Source organism: Hemiscyllium ocellatum, chromosome 6 (assembly GCF_020745735.1).
Source record: "Hemiscyllium ocellatum isolate sHemOce1 chromosome 6, sHemOce1.pat.X.cur, whole genome shotgun sequence".
Taxonomy (NCBI): Eukaryota; Metazoa; Chordata; class Chondrichthyes; order Orectolobiformes; family Hemiscylliidae; genus Hemiscyllium; species Hemiscyllium ocellatum.
In genome coordinates this window covers 55,035,907-55,053,064 of record NC_083406.1, presented here as the reverse complement: position 1 = coordinate 55,053,064, position 17,158 = coordinate 55,035,907, and positions in this window count along the sequence as shown.

The window sequence follows — 17,158 nt, the reverse complement described above, 5'->3', positions numbered from 1 at the left end:
TTGTTGGCATTGCTATAATTAAATGTATTATTACCAAGCTAATAACTTCCGTTGACAACATCGGTCCCTCCCTGAAGATGCTTCTTCTCGGTCCAAATGAAGATGAGGAGGTACGATTGCTTACACCTACTTCCTTCTCAGGGGAGAAGGAAGTATGGCAATCTCTAGTGTCCATTCAACTGGACTGATCTAATCTATGCCCTCCCATCCTATGGTGTGGTCATTGAATTACCAAAGCAGGGAGATGAGGATCTGAAAATGAATGCAGGCTGAGGCAATTAGTTGTTGTCAGGAACAACTGCTTAACAGATGCTCTTCCTAACTTAGGTGGTAATAAAATGGCTACTCTATGCAAATAACATGACAAAATGGCTTCTAGGCTGCAAATTGACAAATCTGCAAAAAGCTGTATAATTTGGCTTTTAATTCTGCTTTAACTGCATTTGAGTAACCACAGTCTGCTTCAACAGAGATTAGCACACAATGCTTCTTTTTCAGTATAGAAATAACTAGACTAGGTAAGACATTACTAGCCATCCTAACTGACCTTCAAATGCAGGTGCAAAGACGCGGTTAGTGAGATAATGAAGGTCCGAGTGTTGGAAAACAAAGGTAGTCCCAGGAAATATCATTGGACCAAGTAACTGTCAAATAAAGCCATATTGTATATTGATTGGTAATTGTCTGAATGTACTATGCGATCATAGCCTGTGCCTTTAAGAAAAGTATGAAAATATCTTTGTTTTAAGCAAAAAGAAATAAAAAGAATGAAACCTTAAAAAACCAGACTGATTATGAGTGTTTATTGACCGATTGCTGAACCGAGAGACCCTGCCAGGGGCCCAGATGCTCATGGTGACAGGATACCGGCCTCTGTAGAGATTTTTCAGCTCTGTATAAAATAGGATCCACAATTCTCCAACTAGCTCATTGACTGGCCTCTTACTCTTGCTTGAAAATTTCTGTTCCTCATAAATGTAAATTCATTTTGAGCCTTTTCAGATTTTATTTGAATTACTGCAAAGCCACATTGGCCAAGGCATGATTCGTAACAGAATTAGATAGGAGCACATTGCTGCATTTTTCTACTTTTGCTGAGCAGAGAAACTCAATTTGCCAATTAAGGCAATTTGTCATATTAATTCAGCAACTTCCCTCAATAACTTTCAACTCCTTAGCCTATCAAATGTGCTGAACAACTAGACACAGATTTCTGGACATAGAAGCTGGAGCAGATACCCTGACAACTTTAGCTTGCTACTAGCTGTGAGGAGCCACCGTCTTGCTCAGCACCAAACTGCATCTCAGGATATAATCCAGCCACACAAATCCCTTTATCCATAGACATTGGAAAATGTTGGAGCCAACACTTCACAACCATAATAGTGCCTCTCTGATCTACTTGTAGGACACATAGGAAACATAGACTTCCATTGTTGGGCATACCAGCAGCTATCATTAAAAGACTGATGAGGGAACATTTTGCACACACAGGAAAAGGAACCCAACTCATTGTCCCGAATTGGATCAGGTTGCATCTCTGGGCTGCTTTTTTGTTTTTTCAGCATTCACTCAATTAGCATGTACCAACATGCTTGCAGCATATTTGCCTTGTCATGCTGTGACATTCCCTGAGCACATTGGATTCCAGCCAGAACTAAAGGATATGTTACATTTCACTGGACAGTGCACTGGAAATCAGGCCGATTATTCTCGGAGTTGTCACAAAACTTAAACATTTTATAGAAGTACACAAAGTTCCCCAATTTACCTGTCTTTTTATAATCAATTTGTCAGAAAGCACCAGGTTTCTGTACGTAGCAAGAATTACTGTTTATTAAATAAATAAGTAGATTTTAACTACAGGTGAACAATTATGAACCATCAACTGATAGCTCGCCCAGTTTAAAGCTGCCATTGTAAAAAATCCAGATAGTCACAAGATAACGTTATGAGTGGAAAGAAAATCTGGAAAGGTAAATCAATAGTCCCTGTCCTCACTTAGATCATCCTTTTGTCATATTGGGGTAAAAAATGAGGTCTGCAGATGCTGGAGATCACAGTTGAAAATGTGTTGCTGGTTAAAGCACAGCAGGTCAGGCAGCATCCAAGGAATAGGAAATTCGACGTTTTGGGCATAAGCCCTTCATCAGGAATGAGGAGAGGGTGCCAGGCAGGCTAAGATAAAAGGTAGGGAGGAGCGATGGAGATGTGATAGGTGGAAGGAGGTCAAGGTGAGGGTGATAGGCCGGAGTGGGGTGGGGGCGGAGAGGTTAGGAAGAAGATTGCAGGTTAGGAGGGCGGTGCTGAGTTGAGGGAACCGACTGAGACAAGGTGGGGGGAGGGGAAATGAGGAAATTGGAGAAATCTGAGTTCATCCCTTGTGGTTGGAGGGTTCCCAGGCGGAAGATGAGGCGCTCTTCCTCCAACCGTCGTGTTGTTATGTTATGAATTCCCAATTCCTTCGTCTCCACCGCATCTGCTCCCAGGAGGACCAGTTCCAACACCGCACAGCCCAGATGGCCTCCTTCTTCAAGGACCGCAGATTCCCCCCAAACGTGATTCACGATGCCCTCCACCGCATCTCCTCCACTTCCCGCTCCTCCGCCCTTGAACCCCGCTCCTCCAACCGCCACCAAGACAGAACCCCACTGGTTCTCACCTACCACCCCGCCAACCTCCGTATACAACGTATCATCCGCCGTCATTTCCGCCACCTCCAAACGGACCCCACCACCAGGGATATATTTCCCTCCCCTCCCCTATCAGCGTTCCGCAAAGACCACTCCCTTCGTGACTCCCTCGTCAGGTCCACACCCCCCACCAACCCAACCTCCACTCCCGGCACCTTCCCCTGCAACCGCAGGAAATGCAAAACTTGCGCCCACACCTCCTCCCTCACTTCCCTCCAAGGCCCCAAGGGATCCTTCCATATCCGCCACAAGTTCACCTGTACCTCCACACACATTATCTATTGCATCCGCTGCACCTGATGTGGCCTCCTCTACATTGGGGAGACGGGCCGCTTACTTGCGGAACGCTTCAGAGAACACCTCAGGGATGCCCGGACCAACCAACCCAACCACCCCGTGGCTCAACACTTTAACTCTCTCTCCCACTCCACCGAGGACATGCAGGTCCTTGGACTCCTCCACCGGCAGAACATAACAACACGACGGCTGGAGGAGGAGCGCCTCATCTTCCGCCTGGGAACCCTCCAACCACAAGGGATGAACTCAGATTTCTCCAGTTTCCTCATTTCCCCTCCCCCCACCTTGTCTCAGTCGGTTCCCTCAACTCAGCACCGCCCTCCTAACCTGCAATCTTCTTCCTAACCTCTCCGCCCCCACCCCACTCCGGCCTATCACCCTCACCTTGACCTCCTTCCACCTGTCACATCTCCATCGCCCCTCCCCCAAGTCCCTCCTCCCTACCTTTTATCTTAGCCTGCCTGGCACACTCTCCTCATTCCTGATGAAGGGCTTATGCCCGAAACGTCGAATTTCCTATTCCTTGGATGCTGCCTGACCTGCTGTGCTTTAACCAGCAACACATTTTCAACTTTTGTCATATTGGGCTACATCTCTTGGTACTTTTACCTGTCTGCTGGAGATACAAAGCAGCTAGCTCACAATAATGAGCTGAATGGTTAACAGCAACAGCTTACAGCAACTGGTGAGGGAAAATAAACTGGTTCTACTTACTGGCAGTGTTTGCTGTCACTGGCAACAACATGCATGCTCTTGGAGAAGACAAAATTCCTCACACAAACCTCATCACAGAGACTGTGACATTGTGTGCAAATACACTAATTGCACATGACCATGTGACAGGGAGCGTCTTGGATCTGTGATGCAAGGAGAAGCCAAGAGGCCTTCTCCCCCATGTCTCCCTTCCCCATTCCTCTCACTCTCTTACCTCCCCTCAACCTGTCACAATCTCTTCTCCTGTCCCATCTTGACCTCTCACCCCCCAATGTGCATCTCAATGTCTAATTCCTCTCTGCTCGTTTCCCCAGAAATCTGCACGTGTGATTTAATATGGTGCATTGCGTACATTTGTCACTGCCAGCAAATGCAGCATCTTATATGTTTTTTTAAAAGAACAGCAGAGACAAACAGTACCTCTATTTCCATAAATTTGAAAGCTTCTGACCCCATTGGTCATAGACAAGCTGATCATCAACTCGGAAGCCAATGACAATTGTTGGAAAGCAGAAAGTCTTTATCATCCACAACCAGCCATCACTGGTTCACCTATTTGTTGCCAGCTGAATCATGTTTTGTACACAATTTTCAGGAGAGATAATGTCTGGAAATTGTCTAGAAGTGTAGGGCGAACAAAAAGGGGATGCAAAACTGTTTTGCTATGTAGCAAACAGGCAGAGCCCTATACTCAGTGTCTGTTTGACCAGTGATCCCTGTCATCACTTGCAAAATGCAACTGGAAAGTGGCTAGGACAATGTCCATGGTGAATGAAGTTGGTGTCAGCTCAATGAGTGAAAGCATTGGGTCATGTCTGCTGAATGGATATTAAAGGGGCAAATACATGTTGCATGCTTTTGCAAATTCCAGGTATTTCTTATTTCCTTGCCCACTTGCAATGCATGCAGATTGAATGTGCACAGACCTTAAATTCTGGTCAAAGACAAATTGCACATTGCCACAGGTGTTTGCAGATCAAACATTATATTCTCAGTGTTGCACAAATTAGCAGTAATGATTTAAAAGGAGGGGAAACCTGGTTAAAAGCACCCCATCATTTGTGAAGTTTCCGAAGTGCTGAGGGAGGAGGGGAATAAAGCTGCATTATAAGACCAGAAGAAATAGGAACAAGAGCAGACCCACATAAGTCTGCTTCCCCATTCAATAAGATCACAGATGATTTGACATTCCTCTCATCTGCTTTCTTGCTTTTTTCCACCTACCTATTTATCTCAGCCTACAAAAAGGACTTTGTCCCCACAGCTCTCGGTGGCAAGCAGTTCCAAAGAAACTCAACCCTGAGAGAAGACATTCCCTCTAATCTCAGTCTCAGAGTAAACATGTGGAAATTTAAGACAATGCCCTCTGGTAACAGACTCTCCGATGAGGGGAAATATCATCTCTGCATTTATCCTGTCAAACCACTTAAGAATTGTATTTCAATGAAATCATCTTTCATTCTTCAAAACTTGTGAGTAGAGTCTCAACCTGTTTCATCTTTGCTCATAAGACAATCCTTTCATATTGGAGATCATCCTACTGAACCTTCTCTGAACGGTCTCCATTCAAACAATATCTTTCCTTAAATAAAGGGACCAAAACTTCTCCCAGTACATCACATCTGGTCTCATCAGAACCTTGTACAGCTGCAGTAAGACTTTCCTACTCTTACACTGCAACCACCTTGAAATAAAGGCCAACATTCCATTAACCTTCCATTACCTGCTGCACCTGTGTGCTTGCTTTTCGTGCTTCATACTCAAGTATCCCCAAATCCCTTTGTATTGCTCATTCAAATAATGCTCTCTTCTTCTCTTCTACCTTCCAAAATGAACAACTGCATATTTTCTATATTGTAATCCATTTGCCAAGTTTTTGCCTACATATTAAACCTATCAATTCCTTTGTGTATACTGTTTGTATCCCCCTCGCAAATTTTTGTGTCATCTGCAAATTGTGACAGGTTGAGGGGAGGTAAGAGAGTGAGAGGAATGGGGAAGGGAGACATGGGGGAAGAAGGCCTCTTGGCTTCTCCTTGCATCACAGATCTCTGTATTATCTTTTAAGTTCTCATTTGCTGGATTTTAAATTTATCTCAGTCTTCAGGTCTATTGCTGACTTTTGCCTCCTTCTTTGTTTTTTCTTTCAACTTTATACTCTCCTTAACTTTCTTGTTAAGCCATGGTTGGTTTATCCCTCTCTTAGAATCTTTCCTCCTTACTGGGATATATTTTTGATAAAAGTCATGAATTACCTACTCAAATGTCTGCTACTGCATGCTTACTGTCTTTCTTGCTTATTTGTCTGCCTAGTCCACTTTAGCTGGCTCAGATTGCTTAGGATTGAGAAGGAAACATTAAGGTTCTGCTGGTGAACATATCAATATAAACATTTATCTGACAGCAACAACATTTCCATTTCATATATTATTTGGCAATTTGTGAAATAAATTTGCTAACCCTCCAGGATTGGTTTGGAGTCTCCAGACATTGAAGATGAGTTTCCAATACACACTTGTGTGCAACCCTTAAGAAAAATCATAGCTAAAGCAAACAAAAATACATTTATTCTTAGCATTTAAGTGATGGTGCTTTCTAAATGGGTGCAGAAAAGCAATGCAACACAACCATTAATGGGTTGGCCAACTAATGACTAGTGTGGGACAAGCAAAACTCCCAGGAATATAGTTAATCATTGTGGGCAACCCTAATCATTAAAAGGTCAATAAGTATTTGGTGAGACACAGACCATACCAGTTCATGTTTCTTTTCCTGAGGTAGGATCAAAACGGTGTTCTATTTGAAGGTGTTTGTACCAACCAGTCTTTCATCCACATGTACAGAATGGGCGTTAACTATTCACTTTGTCCATTCGCAGTGAGACCCCCAACATTAAATCAATATTACTAGGAAGAACAATAGAGATCATTTTGATCAGCCTCACCATTTCATTAAAAGAAGAACGTTTTTCCAAAACGGCAGAATTGGAGGTGAAGGGGGTACGCACTACGCCCCAATCCCATTGGCTGAGACGTCGACCCGATCCCCAATCGGAACAGAGGATCAGTTTGGGTCCAGACAGTGTGAAGAGACGTCATGTGGCGGTTGGCCCAAACTACAGGATTGGAGCAATCAGAGCTGGAGATAAACTTGTTATCGCGGTAAACCTGAATGATAAACTGGTCAGAGCGAGAATAAACCTGGCGTATAAATTGTTTGGAGTTGGAAATGAACCGGGATACACGCCATAAATAAAGTGGTCAGTGGGACTGAACTACAAATAATCCAGGGAGCGGGATAGGTCCAGAGAGAAACCGGTCTGAACCGGTTATAGCAGATCAGAACCTGTTAGAACGGGGATAACAGCTTGCAAAGAGATAGAACTGAATGGATAGATTGGTTAGTCATTCAGCTGAGTTTAAATTGAAAAGGGGGTGGGGGAAGAGAGTGCGAGAGAATTAACCATGGGGATTGGGGGAAGGAGGAATGGTAAGACATTGGAGGGACTAACTGTTTAGACATGGAGAATTATTCGGTTAGAACAGATAGTCAATTCCTAAGGGAGTGAGATTTACTGGTTAGAGCAAGAGGATTCGTGATTAAAGTGGCTGTAAGGAAGAAAGAAACGATAACCAGCTGTTGTTAGATCAGACGATTAACTGGTTGAGAGTAGGATTAGGGTAACAAGACTAAGTCGTTCTGTGATGAAAAGTTCCACAGGTCCCGTACTCTTTGGATTCACCTTGCATCGAGTCTGCCCGAGTTTTATAAATTTCAATCAGATCCTCGTCATTTTTCTGAACTCTAGTGAATACAGACCCAATCGAACCAACCTCTTCCCATAGAACATCCCTGCCTTCCCCGTTATCATCTTAATTAATATCTGCTGCAGTCCCTCTGTACAAGATTTTTGGTAGAAAGATCAAAACTTCTTGCAATACTCCTGATTGGTCTCATCAAAGCCCTGTAAAACTGCAGTAAAACATTTCTTCTCCTGAACTCTTGTATTAAAGGCCAACCTATAAATTGCCTTAATTGCTTGCTGCACCTGCATCTCTACTTGCCTTGGCTCAGTGGCAACCCCACAGCACCAGGAACCTTGGGCTTCATATTTACCCACATGGTATGACATCTGCCACTGAATTCAACTTGTCTAACCATCTTGAAGCTTCCCTGTCTCCTTATAGTTCACAATCCTGCTCAGGTTTCTGTCATTAGCAAACTTGGAAGTGTTACTTTTGGGTTCCCCCATCCGGGTCATTTATATGAAATGTGAATTGCTGGGCTCAAGCACTAAACCTTGAAGTACTCTACTTGTCACTACTTACTACTTACAAAACTACCCACTTTCTGTTTTCTATCTGCCAGTCAATTCTTGGTCCATGCTGATGTGTTACCCCCTATCCCATGACCTATAATTTTACCCTAACCTCTTCTGAGGGACCAGATTAAAAGCCTTCAGAAAATCCAAATACACCACATCCACTAGTTGTCTCTTCACCTATAAGGCTAACCAAATGTTCTGTTATCACGTCTTATTATAGATTTGAGCATTTCATCCCTACTGATGTAGGATTCTTTTTTTGTTCTTCCCTTTCCGTTTTTAAATAGTTTAATCAAGTTCAACTTGTTCTAACCAAGGAACGGAGAGAAATGACATTAAACGGTTTAGTCGGGATTAACTAAGGGAGTAAACCAGACATTAACCTGTTTGTCCAGCCACAAGGTGAGTTTGTTGATCCACTATGCCCTAAGCATGTAAGTTCCATTAGAGCACATAGCATCATACAGTGCAGAAGAGGCCCTTTAGGCATCGGGTCTACACCAATACATCAGAAACAGCTGACATTCAACCTAATCCCATTTACCAGCATTTGGCTTATAGTTACTGTAATTGTTATGACAGCCAAGTGTCATCCAGGTACTTTTTAGTAGATGTGAAGCAGCTCACCTCCACCACTTTCATAGGCAGTGCATTCCTGACTGTCACTATCCTCTGGATGAAGAAGATTTTCCTCGCATTCCCCCCAAACGTCCTGCCCCTCATCTTGAACCTACGTCCCCTTGTGATTGACCTTTCAACTGAGGGAAACAGCTGCTTCTTATCTGTTTTGTTCATGCCTTTCATAATCTTGTGCACCTCAATCACATCGCTCATCAGTCTTCTCTGTTCCAAGAAAACAACCCAAGCCTATTTTACCTTTCCTCATAACCTAAATTTTCTATCCCAGGCAGCATCCTGGTGAATCGTCTCTGCACCCCCTCCAGTACAGTCACATCCTTCCTGTAATGTGGCAACCAGAAATGCACAGAGTATGCAAGCTGTGATTTCACTAAATTCCACACAATTCCTTTAAGACTTCCCTGCTTTTGTAATCTATGCCTTGATTGACAATCACCTGATGAAGGAGCATCGCTCCGAAAGCTAGTGTGCTTCCAATTAAACCTGTTGGACTATAACCTGGTGTGTGATTTTTAACTTTGATTGATAAAGCAAGTCTCACATGTCTTTTTTCCACCACCTTACTAACATGCCCTTCTGCCTTCAGAGACCCATGGTCAAAGATGCCAAGGTCACTTTGTTCCATAAACTTTCCTAGTATCATGTTGTTTATTGAATACTTTCTTATCAAATTATTCCTTTCAAAGTGTATCATCTCCCAATTTTCAGGGTTGAACTCCATCTGCCACTTAGCTGCCTATTTGACCATCCCGTCTATATTTTCTCATAGTCTAAGACACTCAATTCTCACTGTTAATCAACCAACCAATCTTTGTGTCATCCACAAAAGTTCTAAACCAACCCTCCATACAGTAGTTAGTCATTTGTATAAATGACAAATAATAAAGGATCCAGCACAGACCCCTATGGTACACACTGGACACTGAAGTCACTAAAACAACCTTCTGTCATCGCACTCTGTCTCCAACAGCTGAGCCAGTTTTGATTACATTCTATCAAATTACCCTGTATCTCATGCATTTGCCCTCTTGATAAGTCTCCTATGTGGGTTCTTGTCAAAGGCTTTGTTAAATCTCTGTAAACTACATCAACTGCACTAACCTTCATCTACTTTGGTCTCCAAATCGATCAAATTTGTTAGGTTTGCCCTCCCTCTGACAAAGCAATTGATCAAGTTTTACCTCTCCAAGTGGAGACAGATGCTGTCCTTGAGAATTTTCTCAAGTAGTTTCCCTCCTATTATGTGAGAGTCATTGGTCTGCAATTCTCTGGCTTATCTTTACAACCTCTCTTAAATATTAGAACCATTTTAGCTGTTCTCTTGCACCTCCCCATGGATACAGAAGATTTTTAAAAAATGGTTAGTGCCTCTGCAATCTCCTCCCTTGCCTCCTACAGCAGCCTGGGACACAATTCATCTGGCCCGAGAGATTTATCTACCTTTAATCCTGCCAACACTCCCAATACCTTGTCCTTCTCTATATCAATTTGCTGAAGCACCTCAGTGTCTCCCCTGGGTTCCATACATTCATCCTCTCTCGAGTAAAGACAGTTGTAAAGTATTGGTCTAACACTCTGCCAATGCCCTCTGGCTCCTGATTGCCCCCTTGGACCCTAATGGGCCCTACTCTTTCCTCATTTACCCTGCCTTCCTAATCATATACTTATAGAATGTCTTGTGATTTTCTTTACTTATAGCAGCCAGAGCTTTCTCATATCCACTGTTTGCTTTCCTAATTGCTTTCATAAGCTCCACTCTGTACATTCTGTAGTCCATTAATGCCTCTGCTGATTTGTTCCCCTTGTACCTGGTAAAAGCTTATCTTTTCTTTTTCATTGTATCCTGAATATCTCTCGTTATTCAAGGTTTTGTGGGCTCTTATTGTTCCCTAACACTCTAGAGGGAACTCAGTGGACCCATTGCCTTTTTGAACACTTACTTTTCTGTAGATGCCCCCAGTTTTTGCTGTCCCCAGTCTACCTTGACCACGTCTTGCCTTATTTTTCAAAAATATGCTGTCCCCAATCCAAAATGTATTTTTTGTTTTGTGACTTGTCTGTTTTTTTGGCCACAGTAAGCTCAGATTTTATCATGTTTGATCACTATCACTAAAATGCTTCTTAAGTACCATCACAACCACCTGTCCAGCTTCCTTTCTCAGAATTAGATCTGGAACAGCTCCATCCCTTGTTGGACCCTCTGCGTATTGGCCTAAAAACTTCTGTACACATTTCAAGAAATCCATCCTATCCAAGCCCTTAACACTATGCTTTTAACACTATGGGAAAGTTGAAATTATCTATTATAATTACCCTTTTGTTATTATTTTTACAAACATCTGTGAAATGTGCACAAATTTGCTCCTCAATTTCCTGTCGACTCTCTGGGGATTATAATAAACAGCTAGCAATAATTCGTAAGCTGTATCCAGAAAGTTTCATTCAATGCCCCTTCAAGATATCATGGTCTTAAGCTGTAACTGTCTCCTTAACTAATAATGCAATGCTCCCTCTTTTGGCCCTGCCTTTGTCTTCTTGCTTGAAGATTCCACATCTCAGAATGTTGGTTCCAGTCTTGCCCCTCCCTCAACCACATCTCTGTGAAAGGAAAGGCTGGTAGGTATAGGGAATGCTAGCTGACTAAAGAAATTGAGGGTTTGGTTAAGAAAAAGAAGGTAGCATATGTAAGGTTTAGACAGGATAGATCGTGTGAATCCTTAGAAGAGTATAAAGGAAGTAGGAGTATACTTAAGAGGGAAATCAGGAGGGCAAAAAGGGGACATGAGATAGCTTTGGCAAATAGAATTAAGGAGAATCCAAAGGGGTTTTTACAAATATATAAAGGACAAGGAGTATCTAGGGAGAGAATAGGGCCCTTCAAAGATCAGCAAGGCGGCCGTGTTGTGGAGCTGCTGAAAATGGGGGAGATACTAAATGAGTATTTTGCATCAGTATTTACTGTGGAAAAGGATATGGAAAATATAGACAGTAGGGAAATAGATGGTGACATCTTACAAAGTGTCCATATTACAGAGGTGGAAGTACTGGATGTCTTGAAATAGGTAAAGGTGGATAAATCCCCAGGACCTGATCAGGTGCACCCTAGAACCCTGACCTGTATGACACCAAAACTGGAGGTGTAGTGAATAGTGAAGAGGGTTACCTCAGATTACAACAGGATCTTGACCAGATGGGCCAATGGGCAGAGAAGTGGCAGATGGAGTTTAATTCAGATAAATGTAAGGTGCTGCATTTTGGGAAAGCAAATCTTAACAGGACTTATACACTTAATGGTAAGGTCCTAGGGAGTGTTGCTGAACAAAGAGACCTTGGAGTGCAGGTTCCTAGCTCCTTGAAAGTAGAGTTGCAGGTAGATAGGATAGTGAAGAAGACGTTTGGTATGCTTTCCTTTCTGGTCAGAATATTGAGTACAGGAGTTGGGAGGTCATGTTACGGCTGTACAGGACATTGGTTAGGACACTGTTGGAATATGGTGTGCAGTTCTGGTCTTCCTATTGGAAAGATGTTGTGGAAATTGAAAGGGTTCAGAAAACATTTACAATGATGTTGCCAGGGTTGCAGGATTTGAGCTATAGGAAGAAGCTGAACCGGCTGGGGCTGTTTTCCCTGGAGCGTTGGAGGCTAAGGGGTGACCTTATAGAGGTTTATAATATTGTGAGGGGTCGGGAGTCTAGAACTATAGGGCATAGGTTTAGGGTGAGAGGGGAAAGATATAAAAGAGACCTCTGGGGCAACTTTTTCTCACAGAGGGTGATATGTGTATGGAATGAGCAGCCAGAGGAAGTGGTGGAGACTGGTACAATTGCAACATTTAAGAGGCATTTGGATGGTTATATGAACTGAAAGAATTTGGAGGGATAATGGCCGGGTGCTGGCGGGTGGGACTAGATTGGGTTGGGATATCTGGTCGGCATGGACGGGTTGGACCGAAGGGTCTGTTTCCATGCTGTACATCTTTCTGACTCTATCTACAAGTATTCTAAAACTTAGAGAATTGTGGTCACTGTTTCCAAAGAAATCCCCCACCGCAACTTCTACCACCTAGCCTGGCTTGTTCTTCAGTGATTTCTCTCTAATTTCAGCTCTGGAGTGATTGGAGTCTGCTAATTGGAAGATCAGTTGTAGGCCAAAAAGATGGGCACATTGTAACATGGTGTAATAAATACAGTTTCTGTTAGCAAACCAATTCTGAAGAGTTAACGCCTACCTGTGGCTGGACTTCAATGTAAAAGTAAAATTTTAATCATTATAAATCTTCCAGCTTATGCTTTTTTGTAAGCTGCATTGAAAATAAAAATTAGAATATTACCCAACTTGGAGGCATTTCCAATGCCCAATAATATTAGTCACATGCTATTCAATTGCTTTCAAGATTATAGTCTAAATTTTGGCTGAACTTAGTTAATAATAAGTGAATAGTGTGGTTGTTTATTTGTTATGTCAGTTATCTCTATACTTGACAGTCATGGAGTTAAAGAGATGTATAGTATGGAAACAGACCCTTTGGCCCAGCTCGTCCATGCTGACCAGATGTTTGCACATCTTCCCTGTGTCTGCGTGGGTGTCTCCGGTTGCTCCGGTTTCCTCCCACACTTCAAAGATGTGCAGGTTTGGTGAATTGGCCATGGTAAATTGCCTGTAGTGTTAGATGCATTAGTCAGAGGTAAATGTAGGGGAATGGGTCTGGGTGGGTTGTTCTTTGGAGTGTCGGTGTGGACTTGTTGGGTCGAAGGGCCTGTTTCCACACTGTAGGGAATCTAATCTAATTTAGTCCTATTTGATTTGAAATAAATGCAGTTTAACTTATCAGTCCTACCTCTTTCTACACTTTGTTCCAGCCTGTTTGACTTTCACCTTTTCCCAACTATATTAGTCTTAGACTGATCTTCTTCCTCACTATCTCCCTGGGTCCCATCCTTCCACCTTACTAATTCAAATCCACCTGAGCAGCTTTATCAAATCTCCCTGCCAATTCAAGTGCAATCAGTTCTTCTTATGCAGGTCACTTCTACCCCAGAAGAGATTCCAATGATCCAAGAATGTGAACCCTTCTCCACTGCATCAGCTCCTCAACCACACGTTCATCTGTTCTATCCTCCTATTCCTACCCTCACTAGCTTGTGATACCAGGAATGATTCAGATATTACTACCCTCGAGGACCTCTCTTTCAAATTCCTGCCTAATTTTGTATGTTCTGTCTTCAGAAGTTCATCCTTTTCCCTTCCTATGTTGTTAGTTCCAATGCGTACAATAACCTCCTGGTGGACACTCTCCCCTTTGAGAATATTCTGTACTCTTTCCGAGATATCCTTGATCCTGGCACCAGGGAGGCAATACGCCTGTCTGCTTTCTTGCTGTCGGCCATAGAAGCATTTGTTTGTGCCTCTGACTGGACAGTCCCCTTACACAATCGATCGCTTCGAACCTGACGTAACCCTCATTACATTAAAGACAGTGTCGGTACCAGAAACTTGCTGATGTACTGCATTCCTCTGAGAGTCCATCACCCCCTACATTTTCCAAAACAGCATATTTTTTTGAGATGGGGATAGCCACAGGAGATTCCTGCACTACTTTTATCCTTCTCCTACCTTTCCTGGAGGTAACCCATCTACCTGACTGTATCTATGGTTTCTCTCCCTTTCTATAACTGCCATCCATCACATTCCCAAGCTCCTGTAAATCCCTCATTGCCTCAATCTGCCACTCCAACTGATCCATGCAATCTGATAGGATTTGCAAAGACATACCTGCAGATATAAATGTCAGTAACATGGAAACTCTCCCTAGTCTCCCACACCCAACAGGAAAAGCACATCACTCCACTAAAGGCCATCATTGCATCTTAACAATTGACAGACCCTGAAAATAGCACCATCTTACTGCTCTAAAAAACACTGCTTCAGGCTAACTTAATACCCATGTTTTATATGTTTAAAATTTAATCAGGAGACACATCTCAATAAAACATATAATCACAAAAGAACCCTCTCTACTATTAGAACATTGAATAGTACAGCACAGTACAGACCCTTCAGCCCTCATTGTGCCGACCTTTCATCCTAATCTGAGATCAGGCTAACCCGCATATCTTTCATTGTACTATCTTCCATGTGCCTATCCAAGAGTCTCTTAAATGTCCCTACTGTACCTGACTCCACTATCATTGTTGGCAGTGCATTCCACGCACCCACCACTCTCTGTGTAAAGAACCTACCTCTGACATCTCCCCAAACCTTCTTCCAGTCACCTTAAAATTATGCCCCCTTGTGGTAGCCATTTCCGCCCTGGGAACACGTCTCTGGCTATCCACCCTACCTATGCCTCTCATCATCTTGTACACCTCTGTCAAGTCACCTCTCATCCTTCTTCACTACAATGAAAAAATCTTCGAGTAAAAAGTGAGGTCTGCAGATGCTGGAGATCAGAGCTGAAAATGTGTTGCTGGTTAAAGTGCAGCAGGTCAGGCAGCATCCAAGGAACAGGAAATTCGACGTTTCGGGCACAAGCCCATCATCAGGAATGAGGAAAGTGTGTCCAGCAGGCTAAGATAAAAGGAAGGGAGGAGGGACTTGGGGGAGGGGCAATGGAGATGTGATAGGTGGAAGGAGGTCAAGGTGAGGGCGATAGGTCGGAGTGGGGTGGGGGCGGAGAGGTCAGGAAGAAAATTGCAGGTTAGGAGGGCGGTGCTGAGTTCGAGGGAATCGACTGAGACAAGGTGGAGGGAGGGGAAATGAGCAAACTGGAGAAATCTTAGCCTGCTGGACACACTTTCCTCATTCCTGATGAAGGGCTTGTGCCCGAAGCGTCAAATTTCCTGTTCCTTGGATGCTGCCTGACCTGCTGTGCTTTAACCAGCAACACATTTTCAGCTCATACTGTTGTTTTCCCATTTAAAGCTGGCAATGATCTACACCAAATGTGACATTTTATATTCTACAAGTGATCTTGTGTTTTAGAATTTTCAAAGGTTGATTTGTAGGTTGTGATCTGTGATAACAACAAAGAAATAGATGAGTGTTTCGCCCAAAGATAAGCTGAGGCAGACACACAGACCGGCATATGGAGATGAAAGTGGTGATCTTAGGGATTGTTGATAGGCGAGGAACTCTTCTTGGGTTGGCTGAAATGTAAAAACTAAGGTTGTGAGCCATTTGAATCAGCTTTGGACAATATCCAAGGAGAGGGAGGAGCCAGTGTTGAGGAAGTGAAATATAGGACAGGGAAAGAAGGTAAGCAAACTGTTAGTTTAACAACAGTGAAGAAGTCAAAGACCTATTTCCTAGCTTCAAGCGCCTCATCTTGCTTCTGCTGTCCTTTAGATTTTTCTTTAAACAACCCTCCCCCTTCTCAGTTTTGAAGTCCAGAAAAGGAAATTGAGAAGACTCCTCAGTGGTCCATTTCTGAAATCTACCTATTTTGGAAACTGATAAATGATTGCATTTGCAGTAGTTGCACTGACTTTTCCCATCATTCTACTTAAGTTATCAGAGTTGTGGGTTGACATTTCAGGAGTCCATGATATGTGATGTCATGGACTCCTGAAAATAATTTGACACTTTTGGAATAATTTGGGAATAACTTACACTTAGCAGTCAGTATAGTGGCCTTTTTACCAATTAATTTTACGGGTTTAATAAACAAAAATAAGTGGCCGTCACAGGGTTTACTGTTTGCATCAGACCAATCAATCTACCTAGAGGGTGGCTTTTTCTATCCCAGTTGTCTAATGTTGTCTAATGTTGCCTAATGTTAGTAATACATGTGATGCATTGCCTGATGTTAGTAATACATATATTTCCCAACTACCACTAGCAGATATAGTACATTTGGATCTCGAAAATGCATTTGATCACGTGCTACACAAAAGGTTGTATGCAACCTTAGACTGAGTGCAGAAACAACGCTAAGGTTAACTTAACCAAATTAAATTGAGTTTAAATGTCATATCACAATTATATATATACTATTATGATCCTGGCATGCCAAATTTATGATCTGGGAATGTCAGTGGCATAGTAATAATATCACTAGTAATCCAGAACCCATGTTAATGTTCTGAGGATCTGCTTTGGACCTTGCCAATATTCTGGCAATAGTAATAAAAGCTTGAGCTCCTGAATTTGCTGTGCCTTTAGCCAAACTATTTCAGTGCAGCAAGACACTGTCATCTACCTCCTAATGTGGAAAATTATGCAGGTATAATGAAAAGCAGGACAATCCAACCCAGGTTACATTCCCATCAGTTTGCTTCCAATCATCAATGAAAACATCAGCAGTGGTCTTCAGCACACTTGTATAGCAATAACCTGTTCACCGATGCTTTGTTTGAGTTCTACCAGCTCTTAACCTCATTACAACCTTGATCCAGACATGGACAAAAATGCTGATCCTCTGAGGAAGGTAGAGTGTTTGCCTTTGATATCAAGGCTACATTTGACTACTGCATCACAGAACTCTAGCAAACTT